This window comes from Ranitomeya imitator, chromosome 3 (assembly GCF_032444005.1).
Source record: "Ranitomeya imitator isolate aRanImi1 chromosome 3, aRanImi1.pri, whole genome shotgun sequence".
Lineage (NCBI taxonomy): Eukaryota > Metazoa > Chordata > Amphibia > Anura > Dendrobatidae > Ranitomeya > Ranitomeya imitator.
In genome coordinates, this window is record NC_091284.1 from 802,249,373 (window position 1) to 802,261,592 (window position 12,220).

A 12,220-nucleotide genomic window follows, 5' to 3' on the forward strand; every position below is an offset into this window, starting at 1 on the left:
AAAAGAAATGACTCATTTGTCATTTGTTTTACTCAAAAAATGGCTGAAATTAGCATAAAATGCTATTCGGTCATTTTTGACCGGAAAAGTAAAAGTGTAAAAAAATAATGTGGCGCAAAAACTAAACAAACAAAAAAAAAAGGTACCCTTAGAAAGAACCCCTCTAATTCCCTCTTTGACCACTTACAATCTGGTTTCCGATCACACCATTCCACTGAAACTGCACTAAATAAAGGTACCGTTATACTAAATGATTTACCAACGATCACGACCAGCGATACGACCTGGCCGTGATCGTTGGTAAGTCGTTGTGTGGTCGCTGGGGAGCTGTCACACAGACAGCTCTCTCCAGTGACAAACGATCAGGGGAAAAACTTCAGCATCGTTGAAACTGTCTTCAACAATGCCGAAGTCCCCAGGTAACCAGGGTAAACATCGGGTTACTAAGTGCAGGACCGCGCTTAGTAACCCGATATTTACCCTGGTTACCATTGTAAAAGTAAAAAAAAAAACACATACTCACATTCCGATGTCTGTCACGTCCCCCATCAGCTTCCCTGCACTGTGTAACGCCGGCCGTAAAGCAGAGCGGTGACGTCACCGCTGTGCTCTGCTTTACGGCCGGCCGGCGCTGACACAGTCAGTGCGGGAAGCTGATGCCGGGGGACATGACAGAGAACAGAATGTGAGTATGTACTGTTTTCATTTTTTAACTTTTACAATGGTAACCAGGGTAAATATCGGGTTACTAAGCGCGGCCCTGCGCTTAGTAACCCAATATTTACCCTGGTTACCAGTGAACACATCGCTGGATCGGCATCACACATGCCGATTCAGCAATGACAGCAGGTTATCAGCGACCAAGCAAAAAAGGTCCTGATCATTCCCCAGCGACCAACGATCTCCCAGCAGGGGCCTGATCGTTGGTCGCTGTCACGCATAACGATTTCGTTAACGATATCGTTGCTACGTCACAAAAAGCAACGATATCGTTAACGAAATCGTTATGTGTGAAGGTACCTTAAGGTCACCAATGACCTTTTAACTGCCAAGAGCAAGCGACACTACTGTCCCCCTCGACCTGTCGGCTGCCTTTGACACAGTGGACCATTCCCTATTACAGATCCTCTCATCCCTTGTCATCACAGACTTGGCCCTACCCTGGATCTCATCATACCTAACAGACCGAACATTCAGCGTCTCCCTCTCACACACCACCTCCTCACCTCGCCCCCCATCTGTCGGAGTCCCACAAGGTTCAGTCTTAGGGCCCCTGCTCTTGTCCATTTACACCTTTGGCCTGGGACAGCTCATAGAATCTCATGGCTTTGAGTGTCACCTCTATGCTGATGACACACAGATCTACATCTCTGGACCAGATATCACCTCCCTACTAAGGCTGGGATCACATTGCGTTTCGGGTGTCCGTTTAACGGACTACGTTACACCGCTGCATAACGCGGTGTAACGTAGTCAGTTAACGCCACCATTGCTAGTAATGGCAAACGCATCGCTAGCGCATGCCCACATTGGGCGTGCGCTAGCGATGTGCCGTCATTTGAGTGACAGACCCGAGACGCTGGCTGCAGTGTTTCCGGGTCCCCACTGCTAGCGCAGATGAAGCTAGCAGAAGCTCCACCTGCACTAGCGTGATGTAGCGCAGGCACTTGCACTAGCAGCAGCCCGTTAGCGGATGTGCTGAACGGGCTGCTGCTAACGCAATGTGACCCTAGCCTAACCAGAATCCCTCAATGTCTGTCCACTATTTCATCCTTCTCTGCTAGATTTCTGTAACTTAACATGGACAAAACAGAATTCATCATCTTTCCCCCATCTCACGCGACCCCCCCAACGAACCGATCCGTTACAGTAAATGGCTGCCCACTCTACCAGTCTCACAAGCTCGCTGTCTCGGGGTAATCCGTGACGCTGATCTCTCCTTCAAACCACATATCCAAGCCATTTCCACTTCCTGCCGACCAACTCAAAAATATTTCACAAATCCGTTCATTCCTCAAACAAGAATCTGCAAAAACCCTAGTCCATGCCCTTATCTCACGCCTTGACTACTGCAACCTCCTGCTCTGTGGCCTCCCCTCTAAAGGTACCTTCACACTGAACGATATAGCTAGCGATCCGTGACGTTGCAGCGTCCTGGCTAGCGATATCGTTCAGTTAGACACGCAGCAGCGATCAGGATCCTGCTGTGATGTCGTTGGTCGCTGCAGAAAGTCCAGAACTTTATTTTGTCGCTGAACTTCCTGCAGACAGACATCGCTGAATCGGCGTGTGTGACGCCGATTCAGCGATGTCTTCGCTGATAACCAGGGTAAACATTGGGTTACTAAGCGCAGGGCCGCGCTTAGTAACCCGATGTTTACCCTGGTTACCGGCATCGTTGGTCGCTGGAGAGTTGTCTGTGTGACAGCTCTCCAGCGACCAAACAGCGACGCTGCAGCGATCGACATCGTTGTCGGTATCGCTGCAGCATCGCTGAGTGTCAAGGTACCTTAACACTCTCGCACCCCTCCAATCTATTCTAAACTCTGCTGCCCGACTAATCCACCTGTCCCCCCCGCTATTCCCTGGCCTCTCCCCTCTGTCAATCCCTTCACTGGCTCCCCATTGCCCAGAGACTCCAGTACAAAACCCTAACCATGACGTACAAAGCCATCCACAACCTGTCTCCTCCATACATGTGACCTCGTCTCCCGGTACTTACCTACACGCAACCTCCGATCCTCACAAGATCTCCTTCTCTACTCCCCTCTTATCGCCTATTCCCACAATCGTATACAAAGATTTCTCTCGCGTATCACCCCTACTCTGGAACCCTCTACAACAACACATCAGACTCTCGCCTACCATCGAAACCTTCAAAAAGAGCCTGAAGACCTACCTCTTCCGACAAGCCTACAACCTGCAGTAACCACCGATCGACCAAACCGCTGCATGACCAGCTCTATCCTCGCCTACTATATTCTCACCCATCCCTTGTAGATTGTGAGCCTTCGCAGGCAGGGTCCTCTCCTCCTGTACCAGTTATGACTTTTAAACAATACAAGTATTGTACTTGTTTTTATTATGTATACCCCTCCTCACATGTAAAGCGCCATGGAATAAATGGCGCTATAACAATAAATAATAATAATAATTAGGAAAATGGAAGTAACCACAAGTTTCAGAACCGCATAATTAATTTTTTAAAAAATATCAAAGTTCGAAAACGGTCATTTTTGACCTAACAGAACAGCACGGTTTTAAGGGAACGTGAATCTCACTGGATATACACTTCGCAAACTCTTACACCAAAAGGCCTAAAATCGGAAACTTGACCTAGTTTTCTGAAAGTGTACCTTAGCCACCGGGTCTCCTGCTGTATTCGAACTACATATTCTATAGTTTGTTTGAATGCATATTTCTATGATTATGCTATATATTTTTTCAATATACTGTTGTTGGCGGTTTAGTGTTTAACAGACTGACCTGTTGGTTTCTTGTGCACTAACTTTTTTCACTGCTTTCAGGCTGTTACACCCGACTGGGGTAAGTACCCAGAACACAAAAAATACATTTTCCCTATTTTTTTCATTTTATTTATATTTTCTTCATTAATTAATTTTTTTCATTTTTTCTATTTTATTTTTTTTACACTTTTCAATTTTTTCACTTGTTCTCTTTTTTCAATTTATTTTTATCTTCATTTTTTCCATTTCTCCTTTTTTCATTTTAGTTTTATTTGTATTCTTATTTTTGACTCCCACTTTTCATCTTATTTTTATTTAGTACTTATTTTCTTATCATTGTTTTTCATTGTTACTTCTATTTTTCACTTTTCCATTTTTCATTTTACATTCCCTTTTAATTTTTCTAGGTTTTTTCTATGTTCACTTTTCATTTAATTTATTTTATTTTTATTTTTTTATCCCATTCGCCATCCGATTTATTATTACCTTTCATCACATGTTCATCATTCATTAATCTATTAGTCCCCTTCCCCCTTCTTTTTCAATCATTTTTTTTTCACAATTTTTTTTATTTCCTTTTCCCTTCTTTCAATCTTTATTGTTCATATCACCTTTTCACCTTATTTCTTGCGTTCATCTGGCTCCTATCCTTTCTTTCATCTACCATCATACTTCACTCTCATCTCCCCCTCTATTTTGCAAGTTACACTCCCAGCGCTTCTCTTCAGAGTGCTTTGCGCACGCATACACAGTTCCTCCTGTGGATGCCCGCCTCTCCCAGCGCCTCTTCGCCTTTGACTTACTCTGCACACTCCAGCCATTCTCCTTGCAATCGCGCAGGCGCCCACCTGGTTGAGCGTTCCAAACCTCTCCCTCAAGCTATCCACTGTGCATGCACCATCTCCACGCGATTTCTCTGCTTTTCCTGCCCGGGCACTAGAACTTCCCACTGACCACCAATGCCAGCGCCCATCACCACAGGGATCTTATCGCCCGGACCCGCAGGTAGAGCGCTTGCCCTCCACTTGGATTCTTATTACTACACTTCTGGGCCATATTTCTCATTACTGGAAACGAAACCTCCGCTCGTGACCTGTCACATGGCGCTATCATGTGACCGCGACGTCATGAAGGTCCTTCTGAGGAAAGGTCCTGAATTAGTGATGGGCAGTCCGGCTCTTTTTTGGTGATCCGGCTTATTCGGCTCTGCTCACCATAAAGAGCCGTCTTTCGGCTCGCGAACTGGCTCTTATTCAAAATAAAAATCCGTTTTCCACAGTCCTCGCTCCAGGTCTTTGCCTGTAGAGTGACAGCCTCATTATACCCCTGTATATGGATCTAGTGAAGCAGCACAGACTGGTTTCAGCATTGCTATTTCCTCAGATTGTCAGCTCTTGTGAACAGGGCCCTGCTACTCAGTTGTAGTCTTATGTATTACTTTCTAATATGGGGCATTTTTTTGTACACGTCCTTTCTGAATTAGTAAGTGCTGTGATGTACTGGCGCTGTAAGATTATAATTCATAAAAATAAAGGCATGTAACACGCACTGGTGAAAGTGAAAGAAAATAAAAATTAGGCTCCGAGCCTGCGCAGCATGAAATTCGCATGCAGATTGGATACAGTCATCCAGATTCGGGTGCGTCTACATTGACAATCATATGTTTTTTGGATGCGCTGCCACGTACCAGGATGTCTGCAGATTTTTTAACACCCAAAATTCACAACAAGCTGCGTTTTGGGAGCACATGACAAATCCTGATGCATCCTGATCCTGATGCAAACGCAGGTCCATGCGTCCTTATGTTAAGTATAGAGATGCAATCTGGATCAGGATTGCTACACATCACAACGCACCGTACCAAAGCGCTAGTGTGAAAGCAGAGCCACTCATGCAGACCCTAACCAGGTGCCCCCATGTTATATACAGGCCCCCAATCCATGTTATTACCATTAGCACACTATAACATAGGGCACAAGCCGCTCACTGCACAGCATGCATAGTCTCCATTAACTAATTAACTAATTACTAACTATGTGTGTGGTTTTTTGTCCTATATTTTTTTTATCTGATGGCGCTTTATGGCAGTAGGAATAGAATTATGATATCTGTTTTTTATGTTATTTTTTTATGTTTTTTTGTTTTATGTTTTTTATGTATACTTTTATATACAGTGTAGTTTTTATATGTGTAGTTTATTGTTTATTTAGTTCTGTGTATGTGGATTGTTGTACGATTAGTATATCATGTGACTGTTGTTCTAATTGTTATGCACGTGCACATTTTTCTGTATATATTGTACATATATTGTGAGATATATATTCTCTATGTTGGCACATACCCACTATAGCATGACCTTGAGGGAGTTTGGATTGGGAATTATCCCCCTTTATATCATGGTCATCTATTGAGTAATTTCACATCCTTGTTCTGCTCTGTGGTCCTCAAAGATTTTCTCACGGTAAAGGGCCGCTATTTCTTTATATGCACTTTTTGCACTTTAATTATATATTATGACAGTTGGCATACATTGTCAACTGTATGAGTTTGTGGATAATTGGGTAGGGAATTACTCTTTTTTGACATCACTACCTCCTTGTTTGTTCTATGAGATCGGCGTTCTCCCTGCTGCCATTAGCGTTTCCCTCGAGTAAAATGGCCGTTACTGCACGCGCACATGTGCTCCACGGTGGGGCTTACTGATCATCATCCCCGGCATTCATTTGCGGTGGAGCAGGAAATGATGTCTGGAGGGTTTTCCCTCGGCCTGCTCTGTACGCCGGAAGTACCGGAGATGTTGTGTGCAGCGTCCCAGATGATGGCGGTGCGCATGCGCCAATCATTTTGCAGCACGGTCATCGCAGCTGTCGATATGCCCTTAAATATAACCCCAGGTAAGCATAGAAACACGACCCCCCGAGGAAGCTTACGCGAAACGTGCGTCGGGGCCGCCGGACACACACTGGCACCACTAGTTTTCGGGTAAGATTGGCAAAGCTTTATTACCATTACCTATTTTAGGTCTGATTAGTATCAACATATATGGCGGTATTAGGGATTCGCATGTCCCTTAAGAGCACTATGCACTTTACTAACGTATCTATGATGACTGATATGCCCCCATAAGCCATTGTTGCTCTTGTCCTCTCTATGCCCTAGGTGTTATTTGCAGTGTATGTTGTCTGCCGTACATGTACTATACGTGTCCCTTGTATGTCATGTCTGTTATTTTATATGATGATATATAATAAAATTTGTTACGCTTTTTAGCCTGTTACGCTCTTTGGGTTTATTGATACTCCATAGTTTTTCTGTAGGATTAATAGTCTCCATTATGTCTGCATACTGTTCCCATACAGGGTCATCACTTTCCCATAAAGCACATCCCCTGCTTCCGAGCATGCTCAGTCCCACATAACAGATCCGTGCTCCATGGTAATTCCAGACGTGTAGCCACAGGTCCGTGCGGGTCCCTGTGCCTGCGTGTTTTTCAGATGACACAAAGCTGCAACAAGTTGTGTTTTTCTGCGTCTGGTAAAATTATGCAGACACACGGATCTGTGGGAAAATGGTGACAACTGGATGCACACGCAAGTCCCATCCGTCACCATTGAAAGTCAATGGAGACTAAAACGGATCAGTGTGCAGCCATTGTCACACACAATGCGAAATATGCAAGTGTGAAACCAGCATAACTATATATAATGATTGGAGCTGTGAAACACAGGTTTTGCCTAAAATCACTTTATATTACCCTCAGCAGCAACAACCGACATCGTCCATCCTCCTCCCTATATGTTCCTTTCCTGAATCCTCCTCAGTCCTGACTAATACTATGTTACCAAACAATCTGCTGAGTCCCTCCTCCTATACATACATATATGTACATGCCATGGATGAGGCCACTATGCTGTCGCTCCTCCTATACATATACACAGTATATAATGCCATGGATGAGGCCAGTAAAGTATATCTTTATTTGGGACTAAGGTAACTCAGATCCTGACTCCAGCACTGAAGGATGGTGTAACACTAATGCTTGCATTAGACTGATGGCACTTAAGGGTTACACAATAGGAAGCCCTTTTTTTCTTTTCTCATCCACCCTGTCCTGTGCTTGTCTGCACCATTTCTCCAGTACTCACAGGCATTTACTAACAGTCCACAGATACCTCTCTCCTCACTGCTCCTCCCACATGAGTCACAGTCAGGGTTCACTGAATCTGATAAGCTCCAGGCACCAGCCAAGAAAGAAAAACAAAAGACTTGGCTCACTCACACTCCAGAGCCCACTCCTTTCATTCACAGCAGGGAGCCGGCTCTTTGTGTTGGCTCATTCATTCATTCAAGGACACATCAATTCAATTCAATTCAAATGAGCTTTATTGGCAGGACTAAGTACAGGTTAGCATTGCCAAAGCATATGGTAAAAATACAGGGGTGGGGGAGGGAGGCATATAGAGGTCCAGGATATATAAGACTCCTTTTAGAGGATAGGGGTCACATCACTATCCTGAATAGTTGGTGCAGCTGTGTCTGTGACTGGTCACTGGCGGACACTGTGCAGCCTCGTCTCAGGCACCAGAGAGTACGTGAACAGCAGATGATGGATGCCCTCACAGAGGCCCTTGCAGGGAGCTTCGCGGTTTCTTCCCACCTCAATAGTACTTCAGCTCCTCATCCAAGATTAGCGCAGTATAAAGGCAAATCCAGCTCTCTGGAGCAGAGCGAGCGCAGGAGGAAACTGCTGGAACTACAGAAACTAAAGCGCTTGGACTATATCAACCATGCTCGCCGGCTCGCATCTGGGGATTGGACAGACCAAGATGAAGAGAAGGATGAGGATGGGAAACAAACAGAAGACGAAGACGCAGAGGACATGAATGTGGAGCCTTGCAAAAAGAAACCCAGACATTATGCTAACCAAATTATGCTTCCTGAGTGGCTAATAGAAATTCCTCCAGATCTGGCTGATTTTTGGATTCTTGTAGTCTGCCCCACTGGAAAGCGTTCTTTAGTTGTGGCTTCACAGGGTTCTACTGCAGCTTACAATAAAAGTGGGTACTGCGTGAACAGGTTTCCATCATTACTACCAGGTGGAAATCCGCATAACAGTGCTACTGGTAAAGACTACACTATCCTGGACTGCATATATAACGAGGAGTCTCACACATATTACGTGTTAGATGTCATGTGTTGGAGGGGAGACTCGGTGTACGACTACCACACTGACTTTCGTTTTTACTGGCTCCAAGCAATGCTGCAGGAAGATGGGTTTGGTAATATTTCCAAGATCAACCCTTTCAAGTTCGTTAGTCTGCCGAATTTCCCCTGTTCGTTGGATTCCATTCAGAGTGTCCTCACACAGTCCTATCCCTACAAGGTGGACGGCCTGTTATTTTACCACAGGCGCACACACTATATTCCAGCTAGTACTCCGCTGGTTGGGTGGCTCCATCCATACATGGCACCTGAAATTCTAGGATTTCCTGCCCCACCAGGACCCCTTACAGAAAAGCCAGCATATGCACAAGAGCAAATGCGACAGATTCTTGAACACAAGAAGGATGGGAAAGGAGCAGCGGAGGGTGGACGTTATGAACTGGAACATCTGTCAACAATCCCTCCATCCTAAGAAAAGACTGCTGGCACACGCTCTCCTGGATGGTGCGCACATTCATTGCTGCTGTTCATATAACACCACCTGTGCTTTGACCTTAATATTGTTCTGGACCTGATATGGAGTTAATGTACAGCGGTGCACTATTTATAAACCTGCAGAATACATTTTATAGCTTTTTTTTATAAAGATACATTTTCATATTTCTCATTACTATGTATGCATTCCTCTAGCTCGTATGGGTATGGTGAGATTGCGGTACTAGTCCATGTGTTGCCAGTAGGTACTTTTTTGTTTTTCTCATTTCCCTTTGGTTCTTTCCTTCCCCTCTTTTTTTCTTTATTCAGCATCTCTTTTCCTTCCACAGCTCCACCTAGGAGCCCTTTTCATAGAATTGTTTTCCTTCTGCGGTGTTTCCTTTTCATAATTCATTCTACAACAAGGTCAGTTCATTTGTTTACACTTCCCCGGTATATTGACTCGTCAAATTATCTTTTGTTGCATATTTTAGACTATATGTGGTGCCCTCTGCCTGCGCTTACGCCATATCATGCTTATATCTGCATCATGGATTGCAACCTACGTTCACCCTTATATGGGCATTGTGTGTATATATTGTATATATTATACATGTATTTGATATATGTCACTGTATGTAGTTCCACATGCATTTTTCTATTGGTATCGGATCTCTCTCTATTTGATATCGGAACTTATTCTATCCGATTGGCATGTTTGTATATTGCTTTTGTATACAGTTCTGGCATATTACTTTTTACTTCAACATCCAATGTACTGTATCTTTATTGTTTTTTCCAGTGAGGTTTGATAAAGGCCCATTATGGGGTCGAAACGTTACCTCAACACCCTTATGCTACTGTTTTGAATACAATAAAATATCACTCAATTTTTGCATTTGAAAACCTATACCTTGAGTGCGGCTGTTTTTTTATAACTATGATTTAACTGGATCTTATCCGGGTTCAGACTGCACCTATCCTTACTTATCTGAGTGCACGCCATTTTTTTCATAAATAAGTCAGCCTCTGTTTGAAGACTTCCATTGAAGGAGAACTCACCACCCCTCGTGGCAGCCTGTTCCACTCATTGATCACCCTAACTGTCAGAAGTTTTTTTCTAATATCTAATCGGTATCTCCTCCCATTCAGTTTCATCTCATTGCTTCTAGTCTTTCCTAGTCTTTTTTAGTCTGCTACTCCTCTCTTCCTCCTCATTCCCATCCTCCGCCCATCCACATGGGTGAGACAGGACAAAGGTTGTGTAGCTTCTAGCCTCTGTTGCGCTAGCCACCAGCTCCTGCAAGACACAAGAAGAATGCACATATGTATAGGGAACACCCAAACAAGTTAAACACTCAATTTATTATAGAAAAAGTCATAACACTAAAGGTACCGTCACATTTAGCGACGCTGCAGCGATCAAGACAATGATGCCGATCGCTGCAGTGTCGCTGTTTGGTCCCTGGAGAGCTATGCCGAAGTCCCCTGGTAACCAGGGTAAACATCGGGTTACTAAGCGCAGGGCCACGCTTAGTAACCCGATGTTTACCCTGGTTACCAGTGTAAATGTAAAAAAACCTAACACTACATACTTACATTCCGGTGTCTGTCCCGCCCCCCATCGTTCTGCTTCCCTTCACTGTAAGTGCCGGCCGTAAAGCAGAGCGGTGACGTCACTGCTGTGCTCTGCTTTACGGCCAGCCGGTGCTGACAGTGCAGGGAAGCAGAACGACGGGGGACGCGACAGACACCGGAATGTAAGTATGTAGTGTTTGTTTTTTACATTTACACTGGTAACCATGGTAAACATCGGGTTACTAAGCGCGGCCCTGCGCTTAGTAACCCGATGTTTACCCTGGTTACCAGTGAAGACATCGCTGAATCGGCGTCACACACGCCGATTCAGCGATGTCTGCGGGAGATCCAGCGATGAAATAAAGTTCTGGCCTTTCTGCTCCGACCAACGATGTCACAGCAGGATCTAGATCGCTTCTTCGTGTCAAACTCAACGATATCGCTATCCAGGACGCTGCAACGTCACGGATCGCTAGCGATATCGTTCAGTGTGAAGGTACCATAAGGACACAACAATTTAATAACATTTAAAACTATTTTGAAAATCCAAAAAGGCCATGCCCAATAATATACATAGTAACATAGTTAGTAAGGCCGAAAAAAGACATTTGTCCATCCAGTTCAGCCTATATTCCATCATAATAAATCCCCAGATCTACGTCCTTCTACAGAACCTAATAATTGTATGATACAATATTGTTCTGCTCCAGGAAGACATCCAGGCCTCTCTTGAACCCCTCGACTGAGTTCGCCATCACCACCTCCTCAGGCAAGCAATTCCAGATTCTCACTGCCCTAACAGTAAAGAATCCTCTTCTATGTTGGTGGAAAAACCTTCTCTCCTCCAGACGCAAAGAATTCCCCCTTGTGCCCATCACCTTCCTTGGTATAAACAGATCCTCAGCGAGATATTTGTATTGTCCCCTTATATACTTATACATGGTTATTAGATCGCCCCTCAGTCGTCTTTTTTCTAGACTAAATAATCCTAATTTCCCTAATCTGGGTATTGTAGTTCTCCCATCCCCTTTATTAATTTTGTTGCCCTCCTTTGTACTCTCTCTAGTTCCATTATATCCTTCCTGAGCACCGCTGCCCAAAACTGGACACAGTACTCCATGTGCGGTCTAACTAGGGATTTGTACAGAGACAGTATAATGCTCTCATCATGTGTATCCAGACCTCTTTTAATGCACCCCATGATCCTGTTTGCCTTGGCAGCTGCTGCCTGGCACTGGCTGCTCCAGGTAAGTTTATCATTAACTAGGATCCCCAAGTCCTTCTCCCTGTCAGATTTACCCAGTGGTTTCCCATTCAGTGTGTAATGGTGATATTGATTCCTTCTTCCCATGTGTATAACCTTACATTTATCATTGTTAAACCTCATCTGCCACCTTTCAGCCCAAGTTTCCAACTTATCCAGATCCATTTGTAGCAGAATACTATCTTCTCTTGTATTAACTGCTTTACATAGTTTTGTATCATCTGCAAATATCGATATTTTACTGTGTAAACCTTCTACCAGATCATTAATGAAT

The 12,220-nt window shown here is 44.3% G+C and overlaps 1 pseudogene; it reads left to right on the top strand.

Annotated features, from left to right (window-relative positions):
- The first annotated feature begins 8,051 nt into the window (after positions 1-8,051).
- Positions 8,052-9,225, top strand: LOC138672367 (snurportin-1 pseudogene; annotated as a pseudogene).
- Positions 9,226-12,220: the final 2,995 nt, after the last annotated feature.